Below are 16318 nucleotides of genomic sequence, written 5' to 3'. Positions count from 1 at the left end.
GGTAATTCAAGCAATGCATCTCAGGGGAGATGCCTCACATTGAGGAAAAATCAGATATGGAATTCTCCTAAGTCTAATCATTGGCCAGTTATTTTTCCTCACATATATAAAAAAATCACCCATCTAATGCACTAGGATTTTAATTAGTACATTTTGCAGATGACCCTAGAATTTTAATCAAATCAAACACATACAGCAACTAAAGAAATGGCAAACAATGTCCTTAATAGTGTTATTGGCTGGTTGTCTGTGAGTGGACCCACTATTAATTTTTAAAAGACAACAAATATTCAGTTGTACACATTTAAAAGTACTACACCAATAATAAGTGTAGCACATGGCAAAGAAACAATAAGTAGTGTAGAAACTTCCAACCTTTTAGGTGTCCATATCAGAGAGAAATTAAACTGGAAAAAGAACATTTTGAAAATTATAAAACAGCTTAGTTCAGTCACATTTGCACTTAGAATCATGACAGATTTCAAGGTGGCATCTGCCAGCAGGCTGACGCATAATAATTTTCTGGGATAACTCATTTTTGAGAAATAATGTCTTCATTGATCAAAAGAGTGCTGGAAAAATGATATGTGGTGCTCACCCAATATCACATTGTAGACATATGTATAATAAGTTAAAACTCTGTCTATTGCAACAAAGTATATTTATTTCTTCATGGAGTTCAAATAGTCCATTGCAGTTCAAAAGGAAGAATGATATGTGTTATTACAATACCAGAACAAAAATTATATTCATTACTCCATATTTACATTGCATTTGGCACAAAAATAATTGCACATTGTTGCCACTAAAATTTTTGATCATCTAACCAGTGATATGGAATGTATGACAGACAGGAAAGTAAAATTTGAAAACAAATTGAAGAAGTTTCCCATTGACATATACTTCTGTTCCATAGAGGAACTGATATTATTGTAATGTGTAAAATGTGACAGATTTGAATTACTAACTCACATCTATATTTAAATAATAATAATAATAATAATAAAAGAAACAAAGAACTGATCAATTTGCAGCTGGTATCCATATTTACAAATTAATTTGCAATATATATCTGAAATGACACATTCCATATGCAAATGAACCATGGAACACAACATTAATTAATTAACATTATGTCACAGTTCCTAGCATGACTGAGATGCGCTATCTATAACTCACGTGGATGGGAGAATCTGTAAGGTAGTGTACATTTCTGTAGCCTACATTCTTGTGAATATTTACATGGAATTTTGGGTGCTCAAGTTCAGTATATGTAATGTGATACATATAGCTTCAGTCATCATTTGTCCATTAGTTTTATAGAGTATTTTTGTGTTCACAGAAAACAGGTAGAATGTTTTTGTTACCACAGAAAGTCCATGGTATATACATTCTGATGTTAGTAATATACTATCACATTTCACAAGAGTTTGTGACTGTAGCACATCATCAGTGATTAATTTATATTTATAGAAAAAGAGAAGTCTTTTCGTGCTCAGGATGGATTAGGCCATATAGCTGAATTTAATTACAGGATTACGCTGTGTATCTTGTTTTTGAGACAAACTTGGCCCCCTGAAACATATTACTTGTTACTGAAAACAATAATGACCACTTTAATCTTAACTGTCAACATTCAATTTAGAAAAGCCTGAATTCATCTGCTTATTGTGAACAGATCTATTTTCAAGCAAAATTGTAATGAGTTTTAAAAGATTTGCTGTAGTTACCTAATTGGATCTACCTTTAAGTGAAATTCAGTTTATATAACAAACTTTTATTAAGCCTCATTTTTGTTCCAAATATTCCTAACAGAATTTTATTATACTTATGTTTAATTATATATGCCTGTACTATTTCTTTGTATTAAACCAAAGTAAAAGTAACTTACAGTAGTACTAAAAAATATAATATAAATCTACAACTATCTGAAGTAATTTTGTTACCAATTCTAGTTAATTACAGTTCATTACACTAAATATTCCTATTCTGAATTTTATTTTCCCTTAAGTAACATTTGTTAACTCCTCAGATAATTCTTAATATCCTTTTTTCAGTTAACTCTTTTGACTCCAGAAATTTGGCGTTATCATTGTCATAAACAGTAATTTTTATGTGACAGTTAAGTAAAACTACATCCAAACACTCAAACTTGCTCTGTTTATCCATTAAATCAAAAAAAATTTTCTCAGCTATCTTAGTAACATGTATTATATTGTAAAACAAATCTCTTATTTTTGAGTTCAGTTCTTTACAATCCTACTCTAAAACTTAATTATAAATAATTTTAATTATTTATTAAACTAAGATCTTACAGTGGCTTTTTAAAGCCACCCTACAAGTCAGTATCTGATATTGACATTTTAAACTCCAATGTTAAACTCAGTAATTATAGAAATTTATAATGACTGCAACTGTGTACCAAAAGTAAAGTAGAAATTGGATATTACTTTTAAAAGAAATACAAAATAAAGTTGGTGCATAGATTACAAAGACTGATAAATTTTTTTAAAGTTACAAATGCTAAATGCTAAATCCTTTCTTATAATGTTTATGTGTTTGAGGGCTATAAAGACTGGGAAGGTGTATATATATATATATTGTATACTGATTTTCTTAATGTTCGTTATCTCTTACTAAGGATTTTGAAACTTACATAAACTACCAGTTACTTTTACTTTTATATTTTTAAAATGATTAATAGTAAAGATTTTAATTGAACAAGAATGTTATAAATACACTTACATTTCACATCATTTAATTTTGTTTGTCAAGTCTGTTAATTTCTGAGTGTGGTACTTTGAAAATTAAAACAACTGGAAACCAAGAAATTTTATTAAAAAAGTGATAAAATGGAGGGAATGGGTTTAACTTCTGAATGAACTGAAGAAAAAATCAGAAGTGGTGTATCTCTCTCATTTCGTATGTACTGCATCCATTTCACTGCCAATAGCCCATGCAAATATTAACATAGCTAATTCTTCCTCTGGAAGACTGCCCTAATATTGAAATTTTTAATCGATATATAAGCAATCACAATTAAAACTGTATGGATCAGTGCATTTCACAGATGCTATATATACTTAACTTTTTTATGACAGCTATGCTAACATTGTGTAGCACTGAGACGAAATCAGTTTGACGGGAGGGGAATGTTGGAATCTGTATTCTGACAATATGATGGCAAAAACCTGAAGGGGTGCCATAGCTGATGACCGATATGTATTGAAAATCCTTACAAGAAAAGGGACAACAGGATGCTATAGGTATAAAGATATATAGGAATAGTTGATAAGTACCGTAAGGAAGAATAGGTGTAAATAAGTTTACAAAATTAACAAAATAAAAGAATGAAGTAAGTGAGGAAATATGTTTGTGGTGACCATACACATGACACTGCTCAAATATTAGTCTCCACCATGACACATGACTCTGATATCGTGAAACACCGCCTTTAGCCTTGATAATTACCTCAATTTGGCGAAGAGCATCCATGTGTTTCATAATGTATGCCATAGCTAAGAAAAGCTATTGACTGATGATTACATCATGAGCTAGCAGGTAGTGTAGATAATGACTGCTACGCTCCACTCGCTGTCAGAAATAGTGGTACATATTTTCAATGAGATTACGGTTTAGCCAACCAGTCTGTATACTATTAGGGAATTAGTTCGTTTAACCGGGAATGTGTCCATGCAGTCCTATTGATACGGCAGTTTCATCTTGGAAGAAGAGGTGTCCGCAGGGTCTTCACTGTGAAGATGCACAACAATGGAAAACGAATTTTCACCGAGTCGAAACAAATTCACCAGACCATGCTCAGGATAACCTGAATGAGTGAACGCAAGTCATGCTACGAAGAACACTCTCGAAACGGCATAGGCCCACCTCTTGCATGACCTAAACCAGCCATAAATTGCCAGTTAAACGCAGCTTTGAGTCGTCCGTGCACTCAACGCATTGTATCATTTGAAAACAGACAAAAGTGTGACCCATCAGAGAACAGTCCATGCTTCCAGTCGTCTTCTGACCAGTGTCTGTATAGTTCGGTCCACTAAAGACTTTCTGCCTTGCTTGATGCTATGTGGAGTGATTTTTAGCAGGGCATCTGTCTATAAATGTCCACTGCAAGCTCTTCCCTTGGCAACGTTAACCCTTAAAGTAGGTGAAGCCATTCATCGATATTTAGGTCCTGTTGAGTGACTAGACATGGATATTTTTGACGGAGATCCTACCGTTCGGAATAGGTTCCAAGATATGTAAGTGGATCGAAGACTTTTTGGATGATACAGTCCAGTAAGTTGTTCTCATCGGCTATTGTTGACTAGAGCACAAACGCCAGTGGTATCGTCAGTAGTACCCCATGGGAGTGTGATGTAACTGCTGTTAATTCACACACACATATATTAAATGTTTGCTAATAATGCTGTGGTATACAGGAAGGTGTCTTAGAGCTTAGAGTGAGTATAGGAGGATATTTGGCGTGGCGAATGAGGTGGTATAGCTGAGTCGGTATAAGTTGATCTCGAACAGCTGCAATGGGATTGACGTGGCTACTTCGCAAGCCAACCACAGCCAATAACGTAAGGCGCTTTAGTAAGCGTTTCTTTGGCAACGCCAAAGTGTTGTCACATCTCTGTACATGGCTACTGTCTTCACTTGCAGCAGTTGGCACTGTACAGTTAAAAGCTGGCTACAGTGCTACAAGCTGTCAGGGATCTTCGTACACTGCCTTCGACTACACCTTTAAATGTAGAAAAATATAAGTTAATGCAGATGATTAGGAGAAACCAACCCATAATGTTCGGATGTGGCATTAGTAGTGTGCTGCTTGACCATGTCACTTCGATTTAAGTTCTAGTCGTGACCTTGCAAAGCGATGTAAAATGGAGCGAGTGTGTAATGACTGTAGTAATGATGGCGAATGTACGATTTCGGTTTATTGGGAGAATTTTTTGGAAGTGTAGTACATCCGTAAAGAACATCGCATACAGGACATTAGAACGACCCATTCCTGAGTACTGCTCGAGTGTCAGGGATCTCCACCAGACTGGATTAAGGGAAGAAACCGTACATTTTGAGTAAGGACCACCAAGATTTCAGTGAAATAGGGCTCATACGAAGGCATGTAAATAGTAGTTTTACTCTTAATCTACCAGCGAGTGGAACAGGAAAGGAAATGGATAGTAGTGGTGCAGTGTATCCTCAGTCATGCTTCGTACAGTAGTCTGTGGGGTGTATATATAGATGTAAATGTAGAGATGGATCGACTTTCACTGCCAATAGCAGTTTCTGTCGGATTTGAAACCAATGTCATTGACAAAGAGTGACACTCGTGTCTGTTCTCTTCTATTACGATCCTTTGTGTAAAAACTTCTTTTATTCCATGACTGCAGCTGTTACATCATTCCTTGCAGGCACGCTGATACACGAACAAATCGGCAACTTCATTCACAGTGCGGTGAAGTGCACGTCTAAACGCAAACGGTCAATTCTGCCATTCTGTCACACTTGTGCGCCGAGTCATCTTGTTTCGGGGGTTGGATTCACCACTTAATATATTTGTCTCTCACAGTGGTGATGTTGGCTCATACACTGACGGAAAAAATATACCAACACCAAGAAGGAGTTTTGCGAGATATACGAAAGTTGGTAGCCATATTTCTACATCTGAACGTCTTTTCAGATTTCTCGCCAGTCGCATAAGAGTGGCGCCAGTACTGCCTCTATAAGGATGCACATAAAATTTTCCTTCAAAATGCGTAGTAATGGTCGTTATCGATACTATGATATTGGACGTTGTGAGTTGATGTTAGTCAAAGATTCCATTATTAATAACTCATTCAATTTCATCGAGGTCATGTAATAAGGCTACGACGAGCTGGGTGTTCGTACTAGTGCAGAAAGGCTGGGCAGGAATGTGGCCACTGTACATGATTACTGGGAGAAGTGGACACGGGACTATAGGGACGCCAGAAGACTGGGCCAGGTGGCATTATCAAGAAGGAAGACAGTTGTTTTCGGTGTTTGGTTGCGGTGCATCGTACTGCGTCTGCAGGAGTAATTCGAGCAGCTGTTGGCAGCACTGTCACACAACGAAGTACTACAAATCGGTTTCCTCAAGGCTAGCTCCGACCCCGATGGCCATAATGTGCACTCCACTCGCCCCAATCCACCGCCGGTTGCGTCAATAGTGGCGTCAGCGAGAGGGCCCTGGAGGGCAGATTGGAGGTCTGTTGGGTGTTCTGATAAAAGGTAGATCTGCGTTGGTGCCAGTGATGACGGCGTGTATGTCAGAAGATAGCCAGTTGACGGCCTGCTACCAGCCTGTCTCCAGCCTGGACACACTGGACCTATACCTTTAGTTATGGTCTGATGTGCGATTTCGTAAAACAGCAGAATCACTCTCTTGGTTATTCGACACACTCGGATGGTAATTCGACCTGTTTTGCTGCGATCCATGTACAGAATTGGTTAAAATGGCTCTGAGCACTATGAGACTTAACGACTGAGGTCATCAGTCCCCTAGAACTTAGAACTACTTAAACCTAACTAACCTAAGGACATCACTCACATCCATGCCCGAGGTAGGATTGGAACCTGCAACCGTAGCAGCAGCGCGGTTCCAGACTGAAGAGCCAAGAACCGCTCAGCCACGGCAGCCGGCATGGACAGAATTCCTGAGGGTGAGTTCCAACAGGATAACGGTCGCGCGCATACCGCTGTTGTAACCCAAATTTCTGCACAGAATGTCGAGACGCTGCGTTGCGTTGGCCTGCCCGATCACCAGGGATGTCCCCAATCGAGCATATATGGGACATCATGGGACGACAACTCCAGCGTCATCCACAAACAGCATTAACCGTCCCTGTATTGAACGACTGAGTGCAACAGGCATCGAAGTCCATACGCAAACTGACTTCCATGATTTTTACGACGCAATACATGCAAGTTTGCATGATTTCTTTCAAAGCACTGCCAGTTACACTTGTTATCATTGCAACAGCATTTAAAAACTACAACTACTATTGCCATGCTTACATTAACCTAAGATCTTATGACATTTATTACATAGATATATTACCTAGACAAATGTATTCCAAAATCCGCTCACTGTGCGTTAACTAATTTTTGGTGTTGCGATTTTTTTCCATCAGTGTATGACTGACCAGTATTACTACTTCACCATCGAGAGAACTCCGTAGAGAACAGTGTTTTAACTGGTTGTTAACACTAATTTATACATTTTACTGGTTCTGCAGCTACGCATCTGTGGATTATATCAATTTAACACACACAGCAACCAGCCACTTTTCGTGTTTTTTTTTTTTATTTATACTAATACACGTTTCGGTCTTACGTCTATCTTCAGTTGGCGTAATGAGCGTTTAAATACAGAGTGTGGACAACGTTAGAAACACCGACTGTAATTTGGCTGGTGCAGCTGTACTGTGCAAAAAAAAAAAAAAATTGTTTATTTATGACACTTGGCGAGTTGTATGTTTACAATATATTACTCGTTAACTTCGCTTTTTTCTGCTTGGTGTGGCTCCTGTTTTCTGTGTTTATAAGCGTGGCACAAAGTCCTTTTCTTTGTGTGTTGAACAAAACTAGCGTAGATTTCAACACGTTGCTACTGATGTATTTGTTGGCATCGGAAAAGGTCAGAAAGTACTCCTGAAGGCACGTGGGTGTATATCACAATATTTTCAATTTTACCTTCTGAAAGACTGAAAACTGAAATTTCCTAGCTCACATTGTGCAGTGCTTTGGATGATTATTTACTAAGAGCAGTAATTCGAGATTAACTAAATTATTACAAAATAATATAATACTTTTCATATCAAAAAATTAATATTAAATGTTTTACACACGGATAACTAATTTTGCATATAGAATTGACAAAACAATTGACTTATGAGATACAGAGCTACTATGTACATTGGGTGATCTCACATTGGATATCGCAACAGGAATTTATCCTTTTACTTATTATTACTACTATGTTCTTTCAGGATTATAGTTGGTGTGTGGTTGTATAAGTAAATTATGAAAGTTTCTTAGCAGCGTTTCGTCAAGTAGTTTTACTGGTCATTTAGAGCGTCGCTCGGAGATGCAGAGTTTTGGGAATAAATTCCTGTTTGTTCTGCTAGGCTCATTCTTTTACCTTTGTTGGACAAATTAAGTATTTTTATGGTATGCGTTATGTCTGTGACTTGTTGTTCAGCTTCACCTACATGTAAGGCAAACGTAGATCTGCTGAAGTTTTTTTTTTTTTTTTTTAAAAAAAAAAGAAGAGCATGCATGTATTCATGGAATCGTACACTGATGAGCCAGGACTTTATGACCATCTGGTTAATTGTTTGTCCGTCTTTGAAACGAATTACAACAAAGATTCTACGTATCAGGGGCCGACGGTTTGTTGGTACGTTTGTGCAGGAATGTGGCATTGGAGATATACGCACAGGTCATGTAATTCGCGTAAACAACGGGACGCTGATTTACGTAAGCAGAGATGGCACCCGACGGCGACCCAGATTTCCAAAGGATTAACATCGGGCGAAATTGGTTGACGAGACATCAACGTGAGTTCACTATAATGCTCCTCAAAGCATTATTGCTTGGTTCCGGCTCCAAGACACGTGCTACTGAAAGACTCCGGGGAAAACATCAAGCATGAAGCGGTGCTGGTGGTCCGCAGCTGTCAGCGTGTCTTAGATTACTACCACAGGTCCCATACAAGCGCAGGAGATCGTCTCCAATAGCATGATTCTGCTCCCACCAGGCTGCGACCGCGGCACGCAGCACGTTTCGAGCCGCCGTTTACCTCGATGACGACGTTTGTGGAGACGAACATTGACCTAGTGTAGCAAAATGTGATTCACCCAAATAGCTGAAACGTTACCGTTGATCGACTGTCAGATCCCGATGCTCCCGTGCCAACGACAATTGTAACTGAGGATGTCGTTGGGGCAAGTTGTAAACGCGTACCTGTGGCCTGCTGTGGATCTCCATGTTCAACAGTGTACGATGAACGGTGCACTCTGAAACACTTGTGCGAGCACCAGTATTGTGCTCTTTCGGCAGAGATGCCAGAGATCATCAGCGTCTGTTCTACTATACAGGACAAGCCTCCGAACCCTACGTTATGTGTAGAGCTGTGGACGTCCATTGCAGAGTACATACGTCAATGGGCAGATTACGTTGAATGGCTAGAGATTTTGCCGACTAGGTGGAGGGATGTTCAGACAGGACTCCCGAGAGCACGGCGAGTGCGTTTATTGCAGGCAATATTCAGGTGATGTTAGTCATGTTGCTGTTGAGCTGGAACTGGCTGATGCCCTAACAGAAGAAGAAGTATTAAAGCAAGAAAGTTTCTGGGAGGAGGGAGTGGAGAGGGGGAGTATGGATGCATAAACTGGTCCAAAAGTTGAAAGAATTGGAGTGTCGGGACTATATGAAAGAAAAGAAACTACAGTCACTGGAAATATTTTGTCCTCCGTAGTCTTCATTTCAGATGTTTACTTCACGAGAACGTGATATCTCTTTTTATGCTGGTAAGGGTTATTCCCGTTACTCAAACAGTGGGACAGTGGGAGGAAATGCTCACAGAGAACTCCTTTGCGCCAGGCTGCCCTATTATCATAAATACGGAATGAAAAAGTTTGCTCGCAGTAGAGCTCGCGATTTTTATATTCTGCAGCGAGCGTTTGAAGGAGCCGGAACTGGCAGCAAGTCTGTGACGTGTCGGGGAACAATAGACAACTGGGAGACGAGTGGGCGCCGGGCGTCGCTCGCAGCGGGCGCCGTATGCAGAGCGTGGGTCGCACTGCGCAGGCGCGTAGCGTCCGTGGCGCGTTTATTGCGGGCGGTGTGACTCAGCCGGCAGTTGAGGCGGCTGTGCTCGTCCTGCAGGCGCCAGCAACGGCAGTGGCCGGAAAGAGGCGAGGTCGGAGGGGCGTGGCCGCTGGCGGCGCTCCAGCACGAGGAACTACGTGGGCGTGCGCAGGTCGGCGCCGTCTAGCAGTGGTGCCGACCTAGCGGGACTGTGTACAGCACGCGATTAGGCACGCCACTGTGTAAGGTGTCAGGCAAATCCAACACCTTCCATGAAAACATTGACATGATAACAAATCTGGCAGTATGTCACATAGCTCCGAATAAATCCTGACATTAAATTAACCAAAGTAATACGAGCAACGAGTGAGCAAATGGAATACCACAGACTGACACAAGAACGCCTAAATGCATGTCATACCTTCCCACCGTGAAACAGTCGCAGTTCCGAGGGAGGAAACGTCAACAGAAGCCGAGAGCAGAGTCGTGTAGGGTAGGAGGCCCTACGATAAGAGACGGACACCCACGTGGCCAGCCGACGGCCAGGACCACCCCACAGCCCATGTTAAAAGATAGAGCTCTCCAGAAGAACAGTATAGACCTTATGATAACACTAAAAGGACCACACCACCTGAAAGTTTTAGTGTGAGACTGTATTCGTCTCTGTTACGTTTGCAAACGTTAAAAACATTGCTCCACCACGAAAAGTATAACGTTTCTCATTGGATAGACAGAATTTTTGTAGGCGGAGCTTAAGGTTAACATTAAGACCCTGATTGGTCAGTTGAAAACACAGCCAGATACTTTTTTTTAAACCAACTTCGGTAAATTGTAGGAAGAAGAAGTCAGGAAAGAGTTGCTTCCGAGGCGAGGTGCGTCGAGCTGCGCCGCCCGCCGCCACCTGACGCTGCATAAACATCGACAAGGTAATGAACGCATGCGGTGCCGCCATAAGGCTTCACTCAGAACTGCAGAAGTCTCATCTGTTACATTCCCTTTTTACGTAGCACTAGTGTCGATCGTCAATTAAACTTCGTGGTATTCACATTTCCTACTAGAAGTTAAAATCTGAAATTCGATGATTCTTCTGTTATTTAAATATTGAGAAGCCACATCAGCCACAGTAATTTACGACAAGTTACACAAGTAATTAAAGATAATTGAGGGTCGTTGTAGACCATTTTGATAGTTTTCTCTTTTTGGAACTTAACTTAAATCTAGATTATAGATGTGATATGGCATAGGTCATCCTTCGATCCATTGTAGAACTTGGAAACCCATTCAGGGAATATTCGTTCACATTTTTGTTGAACGCAGTTGGTTTTTATCATCCTGTTTTAAAATATCTCCTTTTATCAATAGTGCAATTTATAAACAATGGTAAACTTAACTACTTTTTCGACGTTATTTTACCAGCTAACTAAAAATTGGAAAGCCTTGAACCCCATCCACTACATTTAGTTAGTATTAAGATTCTTTTACAGATAGTACAGTGGAGCTGACGGTGAAATCATTAAGCATTTGATTATATCATCCCTAGTCTCACTGAACTCTTCTGAACTCTACATGTCATGTGTGGTCTGGCGTCTCCTCACCAGTAACAGGTCACAGGTTCAATGTAGTCAATTCCCTAAAAAACGCTCTCAGAGCGTCGTTGCGCGAAAGTGGTAGGGAGACACGATATAGAACAAACAGACACTACCCAGAATGTTAGAACTGACGCGGTCGCTACACGAAAGAACAAAGATCAAGATGACGAGGTCGTTAGGGGCGGATCACAATCTGATGGGTGAAACCCGCAGCACGTGTGAAAATTAATGATTCCAGTATTTTTTCATAACTCGATATGGGCTGTATTACGACGGGAGTTCAATAAGTCCTGCAACACTTTTGTTTCTCAAAGCAGTTTGTTTTTGTTCAAAATTCCAATACACCATGTCATTCTTTACTCTTCTGGCTACAAAATATTATTTTTCAACATAATCTCCGTTTAATGCGTCGACCTTATACGAATTTACTGGCATCGACCGTGTGCCTGCTTGGTATAACTTTACTGACCGACATCGGAGCCAACGTCATGCTGCATCAATAACCTCCCCTTCATCCAAGAACTATTTCCAGCGCAGTCAGAAGGTGCAATATACGGGTGGATGGGGAAGAAAAGCGCAATGAAGTTTGGTGATTTGTTATTGGCCGAGCACATTTGTGTGAGGCCTTAAGTTGTCATGGAGCAGGAGAAGTTCGTTTGCATTTTCGTGAAGACACACATGCTGAAGTCATTTCTTCTTTTTCCCTAGGATAGCACGGTGCGTTTCACGGGGTGATCCTTGCACCAAGAGGGAGGACATCAAACAAAATAGCCACTTGAGAGTCCCACAAGACCGTCATCTTGACTTTACCGTCTGATGATGTGGCTTTGAACTTTTTCTTTGGAGGAGAGGTGGTGTGGTGTCATCCGTGGAATGTCTTTTTGATTCCGGTTCGAAGTGATGAGCCCATATTTCATCACCTGTGATGATGAAAAAAAAATTGTTGCGATCAGCCTCGTAACGCGCAAGCAATTCCGAACAGATGGTTCTTCGGTACACTTTAATGTCTTATTCGGTTAAGACCCTAGGAACGCTGCGGTCACAAACCCTGACTACTTTAGATGGAGGACGTGTGCACCAGCACTACCAATAAAAGCGTTCAGTTGTGCAGCGAGTTGCTTGATTTTGATCTGTCGATCACCTCGAATGACAGTGTCCACACGTTGCAGTATCAGGAGTCACTGCTGCATGCGGCCGGCGAGCACTCGGTAGATCGGAAAGGTTTGCGTGACCTTTTGCCGTTGATGGCACAGGCCGCGCCCAGAGACTCATCGCGCTTTTGTTCACTGCCCGGTCTCCGTAGACATCCTGGAAGCGTCTGTGAATATGTATTATTCCCTGATTTTCCGTTAAAAGAGTCTCAGTCAAACCTCTCTACTTGGATCGTACCTCCGTTACAGACGCCATTTTGCAGGCTGAGTATCGCGCCTCAGTCAACCGGAATTTTATGAAACTATAGAGACAGAAGCGGGAATCTTGCACGATGTCCCACAACTAAATTCTAATTTTGTCAACCTAAACTGGCCCAGAAAAAGAATGTGTTGCAAACAGTTACTGATCGCCCCTTCCATTTACAAATAACGACAAAAAATTTCTTTGTGAGCAGTTCTGTTCCAAGCTGTAGATTTGTCGTAAATATGAATGGTTAACATCATAACGTACCGTGTTAATACGAAACTTAATTATGAATTTCTGTAATAAAATGATTACACAGAATATTCCCTTCCAACAACGCCCGCGCGTTATTTGTAGACGTTTGGATTGTCATTAGCCGCTGTATGAATGTTGTGCCAGTTACGTAATCGCTCTGCACTGGTTTTTCGTTTCCTTTTCTGTGCTGCCTTATTTCTCGTATTCATTCGGTACTGGATTTTCAGGCCTTTTGAATTTTTTCCTAAGCGAACATTCCTGTGACTTGCGTTTTTTTTCATTCTGATAAATATTTACAATTCGTATGTGATGACATCTTTCATTATTTAGAAATTTTCCAATTATCATTGATTTTAACTTAGATTCAAGGGAATATTTTTACTGTCTCACTTTGAGTCCTGGTATGCCCCGCAAGATCTTATCAATGAGTCCCGATTAAAAGTTCCAGCTAAAGACATTTTACACAAAGCTAATTCGTAAGAATCACGCCTATGAACGTACGATAATACGATGTCGTCACAGGAAAACAAATATGGAACTTCATACACATACAGACATGATCTATACGTTGTTACCTCAACCACTGTTTACGATTATTAGCAACGTAGTTATTAACAATTCAAATCTGACAATATTTTGTTACAGAAGAGTGTTCGACCGACGAGCGTAAAGATCTTTACATGTCAAAAATTAAAAGTGTTACATGTGCACTTTATGTTATGCAGAGATATATGTTTATTGTTCCGGCGTAACGTCAGGCGCCGACACGTGGGTGTGGAACATAACAGCAGAGAGGGCTGTGAGACGACGTCAGCCTATTGTACGCCGACCGACTCCCCTCTAGGACGACACCGAGACAGCAGCGGCCTCTAAGCGAAAAGGACACAAGAACCGCGCCGCCGGGCTGCGGCACAGTTGAAGTCTAGGCCGTCTCAAAATGTGTTTTTCATTGTATTTACTGAAGAGAGTTATTTGTTTGTCACCATATGCTTGCGACCTCATTGTACATTTACAATTTTAAGTACTGTCATTTATGTTACTGTAATAAAAATTCATTAATAGGTTTTGCTTAAATTGTTGTCTAGCGATTCGAGAAGCAGGTTTCCTTAGGTACCCTACATCAGACGATTGGGCAGGACATAACATTTATGTAATACGTTTTGTAGTTTTGCATGTTTATAACAGTAAGATTTTTAGGATACAGGTGAATTAAAAATTATCTTCAATATAATCTAGATAATTTTTCTGAGTCATGAAAACACAAAATAATTCAATACTTTTGACCTACGTAATTATGTCGACGGCCAGAAAACAGTTCCTGTTTTGTCTCGATGTACAAATAAACATCACACTTCTGGAACACATTTGAGTGACTTGTCTTGCAATTAGGCATGTCACTCTGACACATCTGGCCAACGTCAAACATTCTCCTGAGGAAGAATATGTTTCTGAATATACAGGAAGAATATAAATACTGGCACATTTTGACAGTACTGATGCAGAAACAGTTTTGCAGCACAACTCGGGAACAACAGATAAACTTTTACCGCCTTCAAAACTGCTTGATGTAGCATCTTTTTTTCTTGGAACGTAATCATTGCCCTCAGATACACTTTTCTTGCGAATGTCTAAATTCACAAATTTGTAACGTTTAATGGGAGTACGTACGTCGTATACCTACAGTGTTAAATCTGCAATATCGATGACCCATTATCTCAGAACCTGTGATAGATAGAGATTGAAATTTTTGGCATGTATAGTATCACTCCTTTTTTGATTACTGAACCAGAACCAAAATGTACAGAGAAATAATTAGCTACTTATGATTTCTTTTAAATGTTGTTCAATATTTTCTTTTAGAAGTCCAGCTTTTCTACCATAAGTAAAAAACCGTTAGAGGTAGAGATGTTTTAGGAGGTTCAATAGCTGCAGTGTACTAAGTGGTAACATAGTGTACAATTAGAGATATGTATCTGTAATAGTTCCTGAGATAATGGGTCAAATAATTTTAAAAATGTCATTTTGGGCAAATCAAGTTCAAACATTTTATTTGATATTAACTTACCCATGGAGGCATGCCAGCCTCTAGAAACCGCCAGGCCCATAACCAGCATTATCTGGATGCTGGTCTTCACTATCCTGCAAACCTAGAAGCTTCCTTCTTTTCCTGTCTCTCGCTTCTTTAGTCATTTCCTCTGCTGCACGCTGGGCTTTCATGAGCCTAAGTCGATCCATCCGCTGAAAGGCTTGCAGTGTGTTGGCACCTGGAGTGATGCCAAGTTCCTCTAGTACCGCAGTTATTCCTTCTATACCATCATTAAACGTTATCACAGCATCACAAACACCCAGGCATAGAGTTTTCCTACAAAGACATTTTGTGGCATGCGGGTCAAAATTAAATTATTGAAAGACTCATTCGAGTTTTGTGTTCGACCATGGAGACATTTGGAAAGAAGGTCAGGATGAGCTAATTCTATATGCACTGGTTTAACAGCTTCCATCATTGCAGATGGCATGCTATTTTTGTGCCTAAATTGCTCCTCGCTACCCGCTGCCTGAGCTTTGCGGTTCTTGCACCATGAATCAGCACCAGGTGGACAAACACCGTGTATAGGTCTATCATCGGTGGAAGATTTGTGGAAGAATGTAGCCCACACTGCTCGTTTCATCCATTGTAGGTCATGTGTACTGTTTCTTACTGCCATTCCATAATAATGCTGAAGTTCATCAATGTTTTTGTCTTAATGTCTTCCTTTACCATTTAGAGTCTTTCCATCTGATAACTTCTCTTTTCCCTTTGTCTGCTTCAATTTTCGGACACGTGTTGCATCCGTTTTAGAACGTGGCCCACACATTCAATCTTAACAATCTGCTTATTACCATAAGGATGGCTTTCCACTACTGATTTGTAAGCTTTTGAATCACCATCCCCCAAGTACTCATGTAACACACACCTCTCCTCTGTTGTGAACGTCTGAACACAGAAACAACTGTAGTAGCCTCCATACCCCCTCTAGTTCCCTCATAATTCTTAGCACAATTTGTTTTATGGCTTTCACTTGTTTCATCAACTGATTTACACTGATGACAGTATTTAGTTCGCACTTCAATATCTAAAACTTTACCTGTGTCAACACTAGTGACAGTTGCAACTCCATTTTTTGATGTGTGACCTCTCTTCTATAACAGATAAGTCTGTTGTGTTATTTAATTCTACTGCTTCTTTAGCAGCAGCTTTCATA

This window comes from Schistocerca gregaria, chromosome 8, assembly GCF_023897955.1.
Source record: "Schistocerca gregaria isolate iqSchGreg1 chromosome 8, iqSchGreg1.2, whole genome shotgun sequence".
Taxonomy (NCBI): domain Eukaryota; kingdom Metazoa; phylum Arthropoda; class Insecta; order Orthoptera; family Acrididae; genus Schistocerca; species Schistocerca gregaria.
This window is presented reverse-complemented; position numbering follows the sequence as displayed.